This window comes from Otolemur garnettii, unplaced genomic scaffold, assembly GCF_000181295.1.
Source record: "Otolemur garnettii isolate 467f Iridium unplaced genomic scaffold, OtoGar3 scaffold00133, whole genome shotgun sequence".
Taxonomy (NCBI): Eukaryota; Metazoa; Chordata; class Mammalia; order Primates; family Galagidae; genus Otolemur; species Otolemur garnettii.
The window spans coordinates 4,402,499-4,423,016 of NW_003852528.1; positions in this window are offsets into that span (position 1 = coordinate 4,402,499).

Genomic DNA, 20,518 nt, shown 5'->3' on the forward strand with positions numbered 1-20,518 from the left:
AGTTGGGCCAGCGGGGAGCAAAGGACCTTCTGCTGGAGGGGGCAGCCATGTGGGTCACTGATGTGTGGATGATGGGAGGGGCTCCTCAGGTGGGGGAAGGGCTGGTAGGGGGCAGCAGGACCCAGTCCTGGGACCCTACTGTCCAAACCTCTTTCCACTCTACACTCAGCAGCCTCTCCGGAGGCTGAAACGAGCCTTATGGTGCAATGGGAAACCCGAACCACAGACCCTGGGAAACACCACAAATCTGGGCCCTTGCCACAGCTGAGTTTCAAAGACATGGTTTACCAGTACAGCGTAGGCCAAACTGCAGGTGTGGGCTTTATCCTGAGAGCCCTGGGCCAGCACTCGAAGGTAGGCTTTAAAGAAGTCAAGAGCTCCTGAGGAGGACGTGGTGACAGGGCTAGGCAGCCAGGTGGGGCGTGCCTCAAGGACCCACAGAGTCTTGGGAGCAGGAGCCCAGACAGAGGGACAATGACGGGGCTGAGACACCTGCCAGGCGGCCTGACACAGCACCTTCTCCATCCTTGCGACAAAGTGGGAAGCACAGGGTGTCATCATGTCAGCTCACAGGAGAGGAGCCGGGACGCAGGAGGCTCTGGTGCCCAAGGAGCAACCTCGGATGGCACAGGTGGATGTCAGGACACCAGGGGGAAGAGTCCCAGAGCTTCCAGAGAGAAGAAGCACACCCCACAGCAAGAACAAGATTAGACCAGTGTCGAACTTCTCGTCAGCCCTCCTGGATTCGAGAAGACACTAGAAAAACACCTGCCGAGCACCAAGGGAAAATCATTTTGAAGCTAGAATTCTATACCCAGCCAAACTATAGACGTCACGCATGCAGCTGCCACAGTCCTCTCCGAAAGTCAGCCGTCCTGCATGAAAATGCTGCCTGGAAACCTCTATTTCATATTCAAAAGGGATAACTGTAGTGTGTTACATCATATCAACCCTAAACCCCAATCTCCTAAAACGAAATAAAACATGGTAAAGTCCTCTGGTTTTGAGTAACAAATTATTTTGAATGTCCAATATTAAACTCAGGGTCCTGGTTGTAAAGCACCAGTCTGCCCGTGAGCACGACTGTCTGAACTGGCCTCTGAGCGCCAGCAGCACCTGAGTCCCACGTCCTTTGCTGACATGCTGACATGTGATCTGCTGTATCTGAACTGGAATTCAAGACTTGCCACTGTGTAGTTTATTTAAGACATCAAATTGCATTTCGAGAATAGTAATGTAACCTTTCCATACAAACAAATGTCAGCTGAAACACTGATATATTTCGAGATACATTGTTTTATCAATTTGTTATCAAAATATAAGTGGCATTTCCCAGGAAAACATCAACTGGGGAGGCAGCGTGGAAGGTGCACTCTGCACAGCATCAATCCATCAGTCCCTGAGTAAAGGCAAGTGTGTGAAGAATAAAGGCATTTCAGGTACATGAGGCCCCCGTTCTCCCCAGGTACTGTTAGAATAAGAAATCACAACAGAACGTGTTCTTTTTTCCTGATGTGGTTTCTGTACCATAAAACCCTCCCTTTAAAAGTGTACAATTTAGTAACTCTCGGCACGTTTGGGAGACTGTGCAACCATCACCAGGGGCTAATTCCAGAGCCTCTTCCCCACCCGAAAACAAACCCAGCAGCAGTCACTCCCCACCCCGACCCGGGACCCTGACAACAGCTAAACTACGTTCTGTGTCTGTGGAGCTGCCTCTGCTGAATATTTCTCGTAAGTGGAATCGTAGACGGTGTGGCCTCTTGTGCCGGCTTCTTCACGGCGTGTGACATCTTTGAGGCTGATCCGTATGTCAGCGCCTTGCTCGTTCTGTGGCTGTTTGCTCATCCACTGTCCAAGTGGACCACTTTGTTGATGGACGTTGGGCTGTCACTTCTTGGCTGTTGTCAGTAGTGCTGCCATGAACATTTCTCACGTGATTTGTGCAGACGTGTGTTTCCGATTCTGTCGGGTAGACCTGAGGATGGCACTGCTGGTTATGTGCCAGTCCTGGTGTCAGAGTCTTACACGCTATCAGACCATTTCCCGAAGTGGCTGCACCATTCTACATCCCTACCAACAACGTACAGGGGCTCCAATTTCTCCCCAGTCTCGCTAACACTTAATTCTTTGTTTTTTAAGTATAGTCTTCCTTGTGAAATGGTCTTTGACTGTAGCTGGAGTTTGCATTCCCCTAATGACCATGACACTGAACATCTTTCCACAAGCTTACTGGCCATTCAAATACCTTCCTTGGAAATGTCTCTTCACATCCTTTGCACACATTTTAATTGGGCTATTTGTCTGTTTATTGCTGAGTTACGAGAGTCCTTTCTAGGCTCTGGACACTAAACCCTGCCTGGGCACGGGCTCTGCAGCAAGGGCTTAGTGCCCCACCTGGGTTCCTTCCCACCTGTCTTCTCACTTCCTTGATAGTGCCCTTTGACACACAGAAGTGTTTACCACTAATGAAGTCTAATTTATCTATTTTTTCTTCGATTGCTTGTGTAAGGTTTTGTTCTTGAAAGATGAAGAAGTACAAAAGAGGAAGACAAGACCCAGGACACAACCCGGGAAAGAAAAGTGGAGGGCGCCAAGGCCACAGCTGCACGGCCCTCTCGAGCGCCCTCAGCCTCGTGCGCAGACGCGGGCTCCCGGAGGACCCGTCGGGGAGACGAGGGCCAGGAGGATTTTAAAGATCAGGTACTATCCTTGAGATTCGTAAACAGCTCACTGAGAGATAAAGACAGAAGGAAAGGGAGGAAAGTCAATTAAAAGTCCCAGGAAAACAAACAGTGAGACCATGCAGGAAATGATATCATGGCTCTGAAATAAATAATATAATAAAGTTTCAATTACAGAATATAAATAACTTTGGGGGGCTTGACATAAGTAATATTTAGACAGTCACAATAAGGCAAAGACTCAGTAGTTTTTAAATTTTAGGTTTTAAACCGTTGGTTAGAAAAGACTTAATTATGATCTGGGAGCAGGAGGCAAGTGTCATTCACCAAGGAGTGAAGGTCAGAGGCCAGATGGCAGCAGCTGGGGCTGGACGATCAGAGGTCAGGGATGATGACAGAGAGATGCAGGAGGCATCAGCGCAGGAGGTGAGCACCGTGACACACAACACGGCAAGAGCGGAGTGTGAGGAGGACAGCAGAGCCGGCAGGTGCCACAGCTGTATCAGTGCCATGCAGGTCCAGGCCTCATGTGGAATCCAGAGGTTGTCCCCAGACAACACCAGGAAGAGCTCAGAGAGCAAACAGCACTCACAGCAGGGAACAGGGCAGCGGCTGTGGACAGGCCAGCCACTCGGGCTAGCAGATGTCCCGTCCATGATACATCTCAACTATATCAATGCACAGGGTCAAGATGAAAGAAACTTCACAACACTAGGAAAAGTGAGCAAAAAATAGAAAAAAATGAGCAAAGAAAAGGAAAACAACGAGAAAAATGCACATGATATTACACATACGTGCTGATCCATTTGAATTCAGTGTTAATTAAAGTTAACAGGCACAAACAGAAGAGCCGGCGCCGAGCTCCGCCTGCTGCACCTGCCAAGGTTCTTAGTGATGACACGTAGCACTCGTGAGCAGCGGGTGAGACGCCGACCAGCAAATCGCCACCTCAAGGGTAGATCAGTCAGTGGAGGGTTTCTAGAGAGCAAGTTGGCAAATGAGTACAAACAGCCTTAAATTGTTTACATAATCTGTCCCAGAAATTTCACTTCCAGAAATTAATTTAAATACATTATAAGAAATTCAGAGATGCACACACAGAGACAGTGTCACACTGTGGTGGCAAAGAACAGAAACCGTGGGCACCTGTGGTCTGTCACAGAGCAGGCTGGACGAGACATGGCCATCAGCGTGTCCTCAAGCCACTGAACTTGGCAGAAATGAGAAAGGCTCTGAAATCAGTTACCTGGTAAAGCACGGTTCTGAAACATCTCAACTTGTGCTCACAGAGACGCCGCACTGACCTGCCCACCAACTCTGCAGGCAGACGATGCCTCGTCCAGCACCCCCTGTCCCCAGGGCTACCACAGCCAAGAGTAACTTCCCACTCAGGCCCCGGGTCCATCAGCCTCAGGGCGGCTCTGCAGGAAACTAGCTGGTGGGGTGGGGGGGGACAGAGACGCGATGCACGGTAAGATGACCCCTTCCTGGACCTTCGTGCTGTGTCCCTGGAACACACATCACTTTTACCCCTGAGGGGCCAGCAACACACAGGTGGGAGGCTGCAGGAGGAGCCACATGCTCCCGGGTACCATCCTGCCCTGGGCATGCACAGAGCAGGTTCCAGAGCACACTTGGAGAGAAGAGGCTTGCCCCTGTGCCATCTGCCGTGCAGCAAACCTGAGTCGGCAGGTCTGAGCCCCTCAGGCCACAGGGGTGGAGGCGGTGCCAGGAGGGCAAAGGAGCAAAACAAAGGGGACCTCGTGGATCCCTGGGCCTGTGTCCACTCAGAGCCCCCTCAGGGACATAATTTCTGCCTTGTTTGAAACCCCCATATGTGGGGTCTTTTCTAGAGCTGCCATATTTAAATTGGAGTAACTTTTTAAACTTACACAGTAAGAGGTGAGTGTGATTGTTGTGTGTGACCTCAAGTTTCAGCAAGCACAGCAGACTCAGCTGACGCAGCCCCTGAACCTGGGGCCACTTCCAGAAGAGACTCTGGGGGCCCCTCCAGAAAAGACCCTGATGTGGGCACAGCAGACTCAGCTGATATAGCCCCTGAACCTGGGGCCACCTCCAGAAGAGACCCTGGGGGTCCCCCTGGCTGTGGGGGGAACAGAGTGATGTGTGGATAAAGGAGCGCTGTCCGTAAGGGGCCCTAAGGTGGGAAGGCACTTGGACACACTCTGGCCTGGGCGCTGCTCTTGGCAGATAACTCACTCCTGCTCTGGGGAGGTGGCAGATGTTTGCTCTTGTCCTAAACCATCAAGATTGGAAGCAACAATATACGTACACGTGGTATAGAGATATTGTTGTTTTATATATATGGGGGGGAGTAATGTACAGATATATATATACACATAAAATGAGAGAGCAGGAGAGCGAGAGAGGGAACCCACGGATCTGGATGGACTGCGGCTTCAATCCAGAGCTCTCCTTAGACTTACTAAGGCTCCGGTGGCTCCTCCACGGCCAGCGGGAGCCGCCCTGGGTTAGTGCCTGACCCCAGCCGTCTCTGATGGTTCCTCTGCCATATTGTATGACTAAGTGTTCCAGGCTCAAATTATATTTCTCTGGACTCAGATTCAGAACCAGTTACATCTCTGAAGATCTCTAGTTTTGTTTTGTGGGAAATGATATTTCAAGACCACAATCAGAGCTCGCAGGCTGGTCTTGCCTTGAATCTAGATTTTTCAGTGGGCACAGCTAAGGGGGGTGTGTGTGTGTGTCTATGTACAATTTTAAAAATCAGGTTCTTAAGTAATATTTCCAATTTAAATTCTGGACCCAGGAGTTTTTTACTTAACCTCATGTACATTCCATCTCCATCACCTCTCTTCTACATGGAGAATCCTGGCTCCTGGGGCTGGGGGACGACATTGCCCGCAGTGATAAATGAGCTCATGTTTATTGCTTTGCTTTAATCCTCACTGCGCACACACCTGCACCACCATCGCCTCTGACTATGAGGACCCACAGCAGTTGAGAATGTTGCCTAAGGCCTCCCCATTCTCCCTCTCTTTGTAATCATTTATCTGGAATCATCAGGGTGAACCCGGCTGTGCGATGCCCCGCCCCTCAGTCTCAGTAGTATTTCTAGTCCCACAGATCTGTATTTTATCCTCACTGCCAGTCCTCATCTCAAAGCCCCCCTAAAATTGAAGTTTTTATTTCCTGAAGGCTGGTATCCAAAAATTCCCCAGAAAAGGCTCATGTGGAAAATGTTCCATAAGTCCCTGTGTGTCACCAGCAACTTGTCTGTGTGCTTTGTGAGTGCCGGTCAGCGTTCTAGGTCTTTGGTTTGTGTTTTCTTTTCTTAAGAAAATAGGCTTGGGCAGCGCCTGTGGCTCAAAGGAGTAGGGCGCCGGCCCCCTATGCCTGAGGTGGCGGGTTCAAACCCAGCCCCGGTCAAAAACTGCCAAAAAAAAAAAGAGAGAGAGAAAGAGAAAATGGCCTTAAATACCTTCATTTATTTCTGGCACAAAGTGTTACTGTCTAAGAGGCTAATAATAAACTAATTTTATTTCTTCTATGACTTCCATGCTCCTTTTACTTAGTTCCCAAAATATCATTTTCTTTTTCTTTCAAATCTTGGAATTTTCTGAGAATATGCTTTGGTTTGGCAGTCACAGGCTGACATTCTCAGGTTGTGGTGCAGCCTTGCCGTGAGCAGTTTCAAAACCCTTTTTCTTTCTATTTCAGGAAGGTTTTCCCTTAGTTTTTAGTACGATTACAATTCCTTACTGAGTCTTTGTTGTTATTGTTTTAATTCAGGGTTTCCTGTCGCCCATACATCAGATCTTCCCCACCAGTCAGTTTTTCTCAAACCTTTTTTATCTTTTTCTACTTTTAAAAAGCTCAGCGTTTTTTTCTTTTTACTTGTTATTGTTCTTAAGACTTTTTGTTGTTCTTATTCCCTCTCACGTTCCTTCTGCTTTTGTCTTCATTTCCGAAGTGATTTCTTTCTTTTGCTTCTAATTTTCTCTTGAGTTATGTCACTTCATTTCTGAGTTTTTCTCATTATAATCTATGCTGTCTTCTTATGTTTTATATCAACCTCTACTGTCTTCTAACTCATTTTTAAACAGTAGGCTACAGGTTTTTACCTTTCTCATGGGCATGTTTATCTGTTGTGCTTTCATTGTTGTGCGTACTGTTATCTTTTTATCATGTTTTCCTGTAATAGTCAAAACCACGCTGCTTACCGTGGAGAGTCCCAGCTCTGCTCCCCTCCCTTTTTGAATTCTGTTGCCTGTGGTCCACCTGAGTTCACTTCAGTCCCAGGGGCTTGTCCTCAGCACAGTCCTGCACTGGCTGGCTGTCCCTGAGAGTGTCCAGGGGCGAGACCTGTCCAGCTTCTTCACCTCACCTTGGGCTCCTGGCACTGACCCCACACCAGAGCAGCAACATCTCCCCGTTTCAGCGGCTCCCCCACACTGACCCGTGACTCCTAATGAACGACTGTTGGCTATTTGGGGGATCCTCCTGCTCCTACATCTTTCAGCTGTCGCCTCACTTCCCGCCGTCTCTGCCCCACAAACCCTAACACTGACGTGTCTTGGGGCCTTTAGTGGCTTGTCCTCACCTTCTGCACTTGAGGGTTTGGGGCTATCTTGTCACCTGGTGTTCTGTGTGTAATATCCGTGAGGTTTTGGTTGTACCATCTGTGTTTTGTGTCAGAATGTATTTTTATTATTCTTACTTTCAAGCACACATAGTGTAGACACTATCTTAGAATTGAGCTTTGAAGTTGTGTGAGGTAGTTGAGGTGACCCTTCCCAGTGGTCAAACTTACACTCACAACTGTGTGGTTCCCAGGGGTTCCAGATGCAGAAGTCCAAGAAACAAACCGCGGACATGGCGTATCTGAGATTCAGGAAACCCAAGGATTTCCAGTTACATACAAAGGAAGGAACCAGTGCCTTATTTTCTGATTTCTCCCCCAAACCGCACAAAAATGCCAGTGAAGGAATTATTAGCCCAAGGAACAAGCCCAGAAGGATGAAGGGAATGAAACAAGAGACCAAAGGGTGGAAACCCAGGAGGAGAGGAGGACGTTTTCCCCAGAGATCAGACAAACTTGAGAAGGAGGTTTGCAGGGGCCAGCCAGGAGGAAAGGAGCAGAGAGCAGAGAAGAACCAGCACTTTGTGCCTCAGACATCAGACAGGCCCAGGAATCTATCAGAGGTGCCTGGGGCCTCTGCAGGGGACAAAGAGGGGTGAACCCAAGAGGGGGGGCTTGACTAGGGCAGGTGTGGATGAGAAGGCTGAGACCCCTAGATCCCTCCCAGGCTGTTCCTCACGCCCAGCACATGGCCAGGCGCATGCTTCCTGGAGATACTGGGCCAGGGAGTGATATGGTTCCTAAGCAGAGACCCTGTACTAAGCCCAGGGCTAACGTGCCATGCTGAAAACAGGGGTACTTGGTAAAAGACTAGATATACTACAAATACTATATATGCCATCATAGCTGTCGTCATGTGGCTCACAAAACACACAACAACATAGCAAAGGCCACTCAGCAAGACACCACCACACATTGACACAAACCCAGCTGTGAGGCCCAGACATTCTGAGGTACCGAGACCTCACCACGTCACGTGGCACTGCCAACATGAGCACATGGTGGTGGGTTCATGAACTTAATTGTCGGAGCCTCATGCAATGCCAACTCTGATGGCCATTCCAGAAAAAAGTTCCAAAATTGCTTTGAAGGATGGCGTAGGTGCCAGCCTCAGTGCATCACTTTCCAAGGGGAGCCCTTCAAAGGTGACCATCATGGTGTCCAGCAACGAGGCATGAGCACTTTTCCTAGGATGAGTTCAGAAACTTAATTATCGGACCTTGTGTGTGTGTGCCGGCTATATATAAATTTGAAATAAATTCAATATTTACATACAGACATTAAATAGTTATGTATAAATTGTGTGTGTATCAAGAGAATAGGTTCTTCCCCCACCCCTAGCTATGCTAAAAGGAGCCACTCACAGCTGTGAGGCCTGCATGGTAAAGGGCTGGCAGCTGCTGGTTGCTCAGTCACAGGCACCACAAGGGCCTGGGGGCAGTGACCACTGCAGCTTGAGCCCACCTATAGCTCTCCAGGGCAAGATTGTTCCTGGATCTCCAAAACCTTCGGGAACCTTGTGAACTGACTGGGACATTAAAAAGAAAATTTTTCTGGGAAAACTCAGTTTGGAGCTGAGGCAGTAAGCACAACCACCCAGCCATCACACAGAGTCCGCCCTGCAGGAAGGGCCAGGTCCAGCCACCACCCTTAGGACTAGAGGCCTGGCTCAGAGGGTGGGAGGGGCTAGTAACTCTTGGGGACCGAGCACAGGTTGGGGGGCACTCAGTAACTTTGCCACTGATGTTCATTCAGGGCAGGCTGCATTGTGTAGAACAAAGCCCCCCAAACATACATCCATGTTCCAATCCCCAGAACCTGAGCATGACCTTATTTGGCATAAGGGTCTTTGAGGATATGATTAAGGTTAGGACCCTGGATTTTGAATGGTTCCTAAAATTTTTAACATAGTACAGGGCAGAGGGAAGCACAGAAAGACGCGTCACCTGGCAACTCTTCACCCGCCTACACCTTGGGAGAAACGTCCTCATAGATCTCCACCATCAGACCAGCTCCAGGACCCCAGGTTCCCCACCAGTAAACTGAGAGAATGAAGACCCCCAACCTTCCAGGGGTTCACAAGGATGAGAAGGCTGGAGAAGTCTCAGTTGCCCCTGCAAGATGAGTGGAAGATGGTGTATTCACCCATCACCTGTCACCTGTCACTGCCACATGCTGCTGCCACAGATGAGCACAGCTCCCGGCCCCAGATGGGCAGGGACGGGGAGGTACAGAGGGGCTGCTCCTTCCCACCCCACCCCAACCCTGTCAGGTAAAGGCAGCGGAGACTAGGGTGTAGGGCAACATGGCTGCCCCGTGAGGGGCGTCCTGGGTGGGAGGATGGTGGGGCCCCGGGGTGGGAGGCAAAGTCTGCAGCCTGGCAGGACCCAGGAGCCCTCCTGGGGACGGGGGCACTGCCCTCTCTGCCCCTCCTGGAAGCAGAGCTGTTACTGAGCAGCCCACTTAGGCAGTGCTCCCTGGACGCGGGCAGCCCCAAGGGAGCCATGACGGGCCTCAGCCAGCTGCCAGCAGCCCTGTCTCTCCTCACAGGCCATGGCAGCTGCCTGGCCTCCTTGGTGTGCACAGGAAGGACCTCCATCCCCTCAGGGGCAGTGGACATGCCAGGGCCCAGTTACTGACCCCCAACTCTTGGTCTGAGGTCCCAGGTAGGGAAAAACTGTTCAGAGCTACTTCCAAACCCCCACAGAGGAGGCTGAGCACCTGGGTCAACTCCAAGGCCAAGAGACAGAGTCCTGAGCCCCAGGTCAAGGCCCTTCTGCCCTGTGTGGTGATCAGGGTCTATACAGGGCCACCTTCTAAATGGCCATGGTGGGTGCAACTCTCCCCTGCGGCCTACTCACCTTCTGATTCCAGGGCCTGATCTCCAGCAGCGCCCTGATCACCCAGAGTGGGCGGGGGTGCCCGGTACCCCGGCAGCATCTTCCCTGTGGTCCTGAAGTCCACTTTTACCCCCTGGGCTGGGCCGTTGTGAGCTGGCACAGAATGAATGGGTCCCTGTGTGCAGGGGGCCTGCACGGCCCTGCCTATCCATGCCTCCAAGGCAAATGTGGCCTTTCAGAGTGACTGACCCAGGATGGAGAACGCCTTTCCCCATTGAAGAGGCCTGTGCCAGGGCAACAGTGGGACAGTGTTTGTGCTGCCCACCCAGAGGCCACAGGAAGGTAGCCTGGGATACAGGCCTCTCTCTGGGGGCCATGGCCTGCAACTCAGGCCCACAGCTGGGTCTAGCTATTGCCACTGCACACAAGGCCCATCCCCAGAAGAAGGAGCCCAGATCCAAAGGGCCAGCCCTCCATCTGCAACCCCCTCTGTAAGCACCAGACACAGTAGGGCAGGATGACCCCAGAACTCCACTGAGCCTCCAGCTCGGGGAGACCAGAGCATGAATTTACACCATCCCTCAGGGGTCAGGGGTCAGGCAGCCTCCCTGACTCTCGACTCTGCACAAGTCCTCCCACATGCCACGTCCTGACCCCCTTCAGGGAGCCATGAGTTTCCTTCCATACTCTGTGAAGAGAAATGCGGATATGGGGCCAAGTAGGGCCCTCAGGGTCACTCCTCGGTCAACACCCATCATCGGGGACTCACTGCTCCGTTCTCATCACTTGCTAGAACTTCTGATGATTAATACAACCCTGGACGTGGTTTGAAACCCTCTGCTGTTTGCATGGTGCTTCCCCAAGCCCCTCTTTGAGGTATGGCTGCCTTTCCCAGTGCCTCTGTCCCTGCCTGGTAAGCTGAGCAAATCTGGAAGCTGTGCCTGGGGAGGCTATGGGGGCAGGCGGGGAATGGTAGGATTCCTTCTACTCTCACAGCTGCTGGGGCTGATCCTGCTTCTCCGGAGGACCCCAGGGCAGTGCCCTGCACAGTGAACACTACTCCTGCCCTCCCAGGACCCCCCAGAGAGGGTCCCGACTCCTTGAGAAGGGAGGGTTGCTCCCTTGGGTGAGGGTGGGTGGAGGGAGCAGGGTGTGAGCAGGTGTGGTCTGTGTGCTCCGGGGAGAACATCTGCCCAACACCACAGGCCCATGGACGCATGGAGGGTCCTCCCAACTGGGAATGCTGTCCCCTCCCTCACACATGTGTCCTGGCCAGTGGTGAGAGGACAGAAAGTAGAGGATCAGCATCCCCAGGGGCAAGGCCTGCTAAGGTTTGGGTGTGTCCCTTCCAAAACTTATGTGTCAAAACTTAATGACCAATGTCATGGTTTTAAGAAGCGGGCCTTTAACAGGTCATTAATGCCTTATAATGTCACTTGGGAAGCATTCACCCCTTTGTGCCCTTCTGCCCCTGCGGGCACAGAATTCCCTTCAGAGGACTTGGCAACAAGGTTCCATCTGGAAAGCCAGAGAATAGTCCTTGCCCAGCCTGCCAGGGATACGGAAGCCCCCTCCTGCCCCACAGAAAGTCCAGGACTGCTGCTGAAGGGAACCCCTCCCCCGACCCACAGAGGGGATCTGGGACCTGTCATGAGGGGAAGCCCCCACCCCTTCTGCCCCCAGAGGGTCTGGGACCTGATCTCTGCAGGAAACTCAGTCTGGGAGAGGTGAGAATGGCAGCTGGTCCTCCTGTGGGGCTCCCCACCTCCAGAGAGCCCCCAGAGATGCCAGAAACACTCTTTTATCCCTGAGCCCCCCAACTCAGGCCACCCCCACCAGGACCCATGCAGCAGAGCACTCCTGGCCCAGTGGACGCTCAGTGTCCCAGACCAGGGCAGCTTCAGTGTCTCCTTCTCCTTGGACTGATTTGTATCCCCGGTTCTGCCTCCCTCGCTGCACCCACACCCTTTTGCCCTTGGCCATGGGCCTGGCCTGTTCTGTCCGAGGTCAGTGAGTCTAGTTCTGTTGTCTGGACATAGCGATTGCCCGAGACAACAGCCCTGCGCCCCCATAAACCCCGCACGCACAGACGCTCCCAGGGAAACCAGCCGTATTGATCACGATGCTCCAGGACTCAGTGACCTGAGGTTTGGGAAAGCCCTCTCCCTCTGTAGGCTCCCACTGAGCACAGCAATAGTTTCTGAATCACTTGACTCGCTCTCTCTTTGTACAAGGCATGCATTTCCAGAAAGTTCATAGTAATGGGAGAAACACAACAAAATGATCAAAGCACATCACATAATTTTGTGGAAAGCCTAAGTCTCATTATAGTCAGAAGAAATCCACACAAAATGCTCAGAGGCTCCTGTCGGCATGGGCTGTGGGCCACTCAGCGCCCTCCCGTGTCTGTCCACAGACATGGAAGCAGAGGGGCTCTGCGGGGGGGACAGTGATGCTCAACTTCTGGCCCCCGTTTCAGACAAAGCCCTTATTTGTAATTTCATTTTCTTCCTTCTGAAAGGTCTCCCAGTTCAACATGAGGCTTCTCAAAAACCAGATCCAGCCTTGCCCTTCACAACCCCAGGGCTGCCCCTTGAGGCCTCCCAGGCCCCAGGTGGGAAGCAGGTGGATATCCAGGACCTGAGTCTGAGGCACACTGGAAATGATTGACTCCCATTGCCGAAAATTCTGGGAGGATGCCAGGCTTTGGGCTTGGGTTTCTCTGACATCCTGCTCCTTCCCTGTGGCACCTTCATCTTGAGGTCAGCTTCCCAGGGGCCTGAGACCAGCCCTCAGAGCTCGGCTCATGCCACCAACGCTGGCTGCCCAACAGGGTGGGTACATTGGGTTAAATAAAATATTAAAATTAACTTTGTCTATTTTTCAACTTAATGTGACTATTGAAAAATTTTAAATTGGGGCAGCGCCTGTGGCTCAAAGGAGTAGGGCGCTGGCCCCATATGCTGGAGGTGGCAGGTTCAAACCCAGCCCTGGCCAAAAACAAAAACTGCAAAAAAGAAAAATTTTAAAATGCACATGTGGCTTTGTTGTATTTCTACTGGCAGTGCTGATCTAAAGCAAGAGAAAGAGGGTCTCTCTCCCCAACCTCACCCAAGCCCAGGCTGAGCACTGAAAGGTCTAGCCCCAACCCCTCACTGAGGCCAGAGGAATCACATGGTGTGGTCGGTGTGGGCCTTTACTGACCCAATCACTGCATCAAGGGGCGTAACAGGATCAGAGAACACGTCTGGAGCTGAAAGTGGCGTGTCCCCACACAACTTCCATGCTGTATACAACAGCCAAGGATTGAACTCTGAGCAGGTGGTGTGGCACAGTCAAGGTGACTGCTGATCTCTTGACACTCTTCCCACTGAGTCTGAGCTGGCCCTAGTGGGGCCACTAGGCTGCAGTGGTCACTAGGCTGCAGCAGAAGGGATGACCTGGGACTTCCAAGCCTATGTCACCAGAAGTCCTGCAGGTTCTGCCTAGGATTCTGGGAACACCCATGCTTGGAGCCCTCCCACCCTTGGCCCACCATGTTGGGGAGGCCACATGTAGGCACTTGGTTGAGAGGTCCAGGTGAACCCAGCCATCAGCAATTCCACAAGGGTACCCTGGACGTATGGCCCACTGGACCTTTCAGAGGACTCCAGCCCCAGCTTCTGTCTGACCACAGCCAAAGGAAGACACCCCAAGGCAGAGCTTCTGGGCTGAGTCTGACCAGCTCACAGAACTGCAAGAGATGATCTCAGGCTGTCATCTTAAGCAGGTAAGTTTTATAGAATTTGGAACCAGAAGTGGGGTGCAGTCAAAACAATAGCCTAGAACTTGGGGTCACCAAAGAGCCCCATGAAGATGTCTGTAAGGACAGAGAAGAGACGAGTGTGAAAGGCTAGAAAAGCTGTGGTCCTCGTTAAGTGGCAAGTTCCGGCAACACTGACCCCGTGGTAACATGGAAAATGGGAAGTAGACGTAACGGATCCTCAGTGCCACTGAGGACGTCTCGGGAAGTGCTGACTGCTTCAATAGCCTCTCTGAGCCATGCAGAATAAGATAGAGAAGTGCTAAAAAGAAATGTTTCATTTTCATCAAATTCAGAAAAAACATAAATAACCAAGATTTGGTGGATTTGAAATTAAGTTTGTTTTTCATTTCCAGGCTCTTCAGATGGCAAAAAGCTCTCAGAATAAGAAATGGATTCAGAGTAAAGATTTTCTGAAGGGTGTGGCTGCAAGACTCTGCGCTGATATTTGAGAATATTTAGGGTATGACCCCACAGATGCTCTCAGTGGAAATGAAAAGGCATCTAAGAATTGTAGGGCATATAAAACAGCACCCGGATCCCCAGCCCAGGCAGAGGTTGGGGTGAAGACAACTGTGAGGGTTTTTCACAGATGATGAGAAAGAACCACAGATTCCCCGGGAGCCCGGTAGGAAGTGTGCAGGGATCGCTCCCAGAGAAGAAGCACTGTCCGTTTAAGGATACAGCAGCCCCCTCTATCTGGGGGCACACGTCCCATGACCCCCAGTGGGTGCTAAAACCTCAGATGGTACCAACCTCACCTGTAGCCAGGGGGAAATGCCCTGCTCATGTCTTCACCCCACAAACTGTGATGTCCTTTCCACCTGAACTGGACACTTTCTATGCAGAGTGGCCATGATGTCACAGTTTCTGCTGTGATGGTGAAACTAGCAGGAATTTCTTTTTTTCCTCTTCACTGTTTCATGGGTAGAAGATTTGTTTTTACCATAGATCTTCCCAACTTCTGCATTCCACTTTTTAATTTCCTTATCAAGTCAAGAAATTCCAGCTTTCCACTTTCACGGCTTCTCTTTGGCAGGCCGGAACCATCAGCATCACTACTGCTGTGCTTTGGGGCCATTAGCTGAGTAAAACCAGGTGGCCCCAGTACTGTGACCCCACAGGAGTCCATCTGTGAACTGAGACGGGTGTTGTGAGAATAACGGGCGGGTGGAGTGAACCGCAGGGATCTGCTGGACAAGAGATAACGCACGTCCCAGGTGGCCCGGGTAGGACAACCTGAGACGTCATCATGCTGCTCAGAATGGCACACAGTTTGAAACATGAATCGTTTATTTCTGGAATTTCCCATTTGATGTTTTCAGACCATGGTTAACTGTGGATAACTGAAAGTGAAACCACAGGTAAAGGGGGGACAACCGTATCGGGGGATCCAGGGACAGACACAATCCAGAACACAAGCAGGCCGTGGAGCCCCAGTCATGCACAAGCAGGAAGTGCGTGTGGGGGTGAGACTAGGAGGCAGGAGGCCTGGCCGAGCACACAGGCTCAGCCCCGGAGGAGCAGGACCAGCCCTAAGTGGAGAAGCAGGAGTTTCAGATTTGCCCTGGGCCTCCATTTCTCCTGTCTCGGACAGGACCCTCAGCCTTCCTCCACCGGCATCACCGACACGTGCTGCTTCCTGAGTCGTCAGGTGAAGGAGCGGCACCTGAACCCTTTCATGGGCCCCTGGACTTGGTCTATACAGTGAGACCCTGACCCTGACCCTGACGCCTGAACCCATCGCAGTGATGGGATAAGACTCTGGGCATCCTGGGCAGGAAGGGTGACTGTGTCTTGCATGTGGTGGCAAAGTAAATAATTTGCACCAAAAATGGGCTGTGGCACTTTAGGGATGCCAGGAACTTGCTGGCCCTCTCCTTCAATCCAGACTGGACTTCGGAATTACTCAACCAATATGTTGGGGCTGAATTGACTTTCTTAGATTCCGGGATTACCTCTATCTGGTTGCTCAGAGCACTTGTGGGTGGAGCCTCTAGATGCGTGGGAGAGTGCGGAGCACCCTGAGGCTGTGCGAGAGGCCTTCTGTGGGCACGACCCCCAGCCAGCCCAGGGAGCCCAGCCTTCAAGTCTACCCAGCCCAGCGAGCCCAGCCTTCGAGTCTACCCAGCCCAGTGAGCCCGGCCTTCAAGTCTACCCAGCAAGGCCCAGAAACGTGGATGGAGCCAAACAGATGTCTGGCCCAGATCAGCCTCCAGTGACTCCAGCCCCAGCCTCAGTCTGACTAAAACATTAGATCCCAAATGAGAGCCCCCTGGAAGCCCCCTCTACCCACACAGGTGGGGCAGGGCTCTTTGGCAGTAGCAGAACAGGAAGGGGCAATATGCCAGTGCACCACAACCACCAACGCCCCCAACTGCCCTGCAAAGTCAGCAGAGCATGGCTGCAGAAGGTGCAGAGCCCTGCAGACCCTTGGGGGAAAGATCTGCTTCCTCAATGGGGCCAGAGAGCCACTGTGCTGCCCTCAGAAATGTCCCTGCCCAGCAGGGGGGCTTTGCTGGCCAGTGAAGCACAGAAGGGTGGGTAGCCAGGTGTACCTGTGCCTCTCCTGTCACTATGGTTGTGGTGACCTAGAACATGGCCTTTCATAAAGCACAGGGGATGGTCCATGTGACTCCACTGGAGTCAGAACCACACACTACCTGGTCAACTGTGTGGCCGTGGGCAGCTGGCCAGAGCACCAGGGTACAGCACTGTGGCAGACCCACGGGCACATGTGTTGGCCTTACTCTGGAAGGACAAGGTGGGGCCGTGGCTTGTTACTAGTGCCTTCCACTCCACATCACTTTGGCTGAGGTGGCAGCTGCTGTGGAAATATGGACTGCGGCAGTGCAGGGATGGCTCACAGAAGCCGGGCGCACGGTGTGACTCCCCACCAACAGACCTTGTCATCACCAGCCACTGCACACGGGGTGTTTGCCAAGCGCCTTCCACTGACAAGCATACAAACGGTTTGCATCTTATTAAATCCAATCCTGCTTGGATTTCCTTCTGCAAAGCCCTTGATGAGGACAAGCTGCGTCTGCTCTTGCTGGCTGCTGTCTCTTTACTATAATCTGCTCCTTCTGGGCTGTTTCCCTCCCGGTGTCTACATGGCTGCTCTTTGCTGGCTGTGCACATACAGAGCAGGGGGTGCAGGGATGGTGGGGGTGGCAGGGGTGACAGGGATGGTGGGGGTGGCAGGGGTGGTGGGGGTGGCAAATATGCCAGACAGGCCCTGCCGTGATTATGGGGACACTGGCTCTGGAGGCCTTTGATGGGGTTGTCTCTGTGCCTTTGAAGTGCCAAGACCCTCTTGACATGAATCACAGGATTTAGGTCAAAATGGGATCTCAGCAGCTGCCACTGCTAGAGGCTCCAGTCAATGTGGGGCTCTGCAGTTGTCCAACGTAGAAGACCCCATCACCAATGCAAGGCCTGGTTTAGAAGTGTCTCCCCTGCCCTTTTAAGTCCTGAAAGGATGTGCCAACTCTGCTAGAAAGCTGGTTTCCAGCAACCTGGTAGACCAGACAGCACCAGGGAGAAGTGACTGTGGGCAGGGACACCTCCAGCCAACCCCAGGAGTGCCACTCTGAACGGAACACTGGGATTCGTCACTTTGTACTGGTGGGGGAGACACATAGCAAGGCTGGACACCCATGCCAAGGGGGTGGGCGGGCAGCCAGAGCTGCTCACCCCATCCCCAGCTGAAGGCTGGAAGGCTGCCCTCCCAGCTCTCAGGGCCATTGCATTTGAAGTCATGGTCTGGCTGCTGAGGCCCCTGTGTGTGCCTTCCATTTCTGTCTGTGCCCTCGTCCTATGTAATGTGGCAAATGGACAGCACAGGGCTTTGACCAGGTCCCAGCTTTGCCTTATGCCCTACGTCAGAGATTCCAATTCAGAACCTCTGCCTGCTTGCGTGAGAGCTGTAAATATCTGTCCTCTAAATCAAATACATGCCCTGGCTTTACAACACCATAAACAATCCGTGACCAGTTTCTTCTGTCCTCGCCAAGCCAGGGTATTTGTAGTTGTTGGTTTGGGGGGGGTTGTTTTGTTTATTGTTGGGGATTCATTGAGGGTACAGGAAACCAGGTTACACTGATTACATTTGTTAGGTAAAGTCCCTCTTACAATCATGTCTTGCCCCCAAAAGGTGTGGCACACACCAAGACCCCATCCCTCTCCCTCCTTCTTTCTCTCTCTGCTCTCCCCTTCCCCCACCCCCACCACGTCATTAATTGTTCTCATATCAAAATTGAGTACGTAGGATTCATGCTTCTCCATTCTTATGATGCTTTACTAAGAATAATGTGTTTCACTTCCATCCAGGTTAATACCAAAGGCTGTAAAGTCTCCACTTTTTTTAATGGCTGAATACCACAGCTTGTTAACCCATTCCCGGGTTGGTGGGCATATAGGCTATTTCCACATTTGGGCGATTGTAAATTGAGCTGCTATAAACAGTCTAGTGCAAGTGTCTTTATGATAAAAGGATTTTTTTCCTTCTGGGTAGATGCCCAGTAATGGGATTGCAGGATCAAATGGGAGGTCTTGAGTTTTTTGAGAGTTCTCCATACTTCCTTCCAAAAAGGTTGTATTAGTTTGCAGTCCCACCAGCAGGGTAAAAGTGTTCCCTTCTCTCCACATCCACGCCAGTATCTATAGTTTTGAGATTTTGTGATGTAGGCCATTCTCGCTGGGGTTAGATGATATCTCAGGGTGGTTTTGGTTTGCATTTCTCTAATAATTAGGGATGATGAGCATTTTTTCTTCTTTAGAGAAGGTTCTCTTCATCTCTTTTGCCCATTGATATATGGGATTGTTGGCTTTTTTCATGTGGATTAATTTGAGTTCTCTATAGATCCTAGTTGTCAAGCTTTTGTCTGATTCAAAACATGCAAATATCCTTTCCCATTATGTAGGTTGTTTATTTGCTATGGTGGTTGTCTCCTTAGCTGTACAGAAGCTTTTCAGTTTAAGTCCCATTTGTTTATTTTTGTTGTTGTTGCAATTGCCATGGCAGTCTTCTTCATAAAGTCTTTTCCCTGATCAATATCTTCCAGTGTTTTTCCTATGATTCCTTTGAGGATTTTTATTGTTTCATGCCTTAAATCCTTTATCCATCTTGAATCAATTTTTGTGAGTGGGGAAAGGTGTGGGTCCAGTTTCAGTCTTTTATATGTGGATATCCAGTTCTCCCAGCACCATTTATGGAATAGAGAGTCTTTCCCCCAAGGTATGTTTTTATTTGGTTTATCAAAGATCAGGTGGTTGTAAGATGTTAGTTTCATTCCCTGGTTTTCTATTCGATTCCAAATGTCTATGTCTCTGTTTTTGTGCCAGTACCATGCTGTCTTGACCACTATGGCTTTGTAATATAGCCTAAAATCTGGTAAGCTGATGCCCCCAGCTTTTTTTTTATTACTAAGAACTGCCTTAGCTATATGGGTTTTTTTTCTGGTTTCATACAAAATGCAGAATCATTTTATCCAAGTCTTTAAAGTATGATGATGTTGATATTTTAATAGGGATGGCAATGAATCTGTAGATTGCCTTGGGAAGTATAGGTATTTTAACAATGTTGATTCTTCCCAGCTATGAGCATGGTATATTCTTTCATTTGTTAATATCCTCTGCTATTTCCTTTCTTAGGATTTCATTAATTTTCTTTGTAGAGGTCCTTCACCTCTTTTGTTAGGTATATTCCTAGGTATTTCATTTTCTTTGGGGCTATGGTGAAGGGAGTTGTGTCCTTAGTTAGCCTCTCATTTTGACTGTTATTGCCATATACAAAGGCTACTGACTTGCGGACATTGATGTTATATCCTGAGATATTACTGTATTTTTTGATGACTTCCAGGAGTCTTGTGGTTGAGTCTTTGGGGTTCTCTAAGTGTAAGATCATGTCATCAGCAAAGAGTGAGAGTTTGCCCTCCTCTGCTCCCATTTGGATGCCCTTTATTTCCTTGTCTTGACTAATTGTATTGGCTAGAACTTCCAGCACTATGTTGAATAGTAATGGTGACAGAGGACAACCTTGTCTGGTTCCAGTTCTAAGAGGAAAAGCTTTCAGTTTTACTCCATTCAGTAAAATATTAGCTATGGGTTTGTCGTAGATAGCTTCGATCAGTTTAAGAAATGTGCCACATATTCCTATACTCTTCAGTGTGCTAATTAGAAAAGAATGCTGGATTTTATTAAATGCTTTTTCTGCATCTATTGAGAGGACCATATGGTCCTTGTTTTTGCTTCTGTTAATCCAGTGGATAACGTTTATGGACTTGTGTATATTAAACCAGCCTTGCATCCCTGGGATGAAACCTACTTGATCATGATGTATGACTTTTTTGATGATAAGCTATAATCTATTGGGTAGGATTTTGTTGAGAATTTTTGCATTTATATTCATTAGTGAAATTGGTCTGAAATTCTCCTTTTTAGTTGGGTCTTTTCCTGGTTTTGGTATCAGGGTGATGTTTGCTTCATAGAACATGTTGGGGAAGATTCCTTCTTCCTCAATTTTTTGGAATAATTTCTGCAGTATGGTAATAAGCTCTTCTTTGAA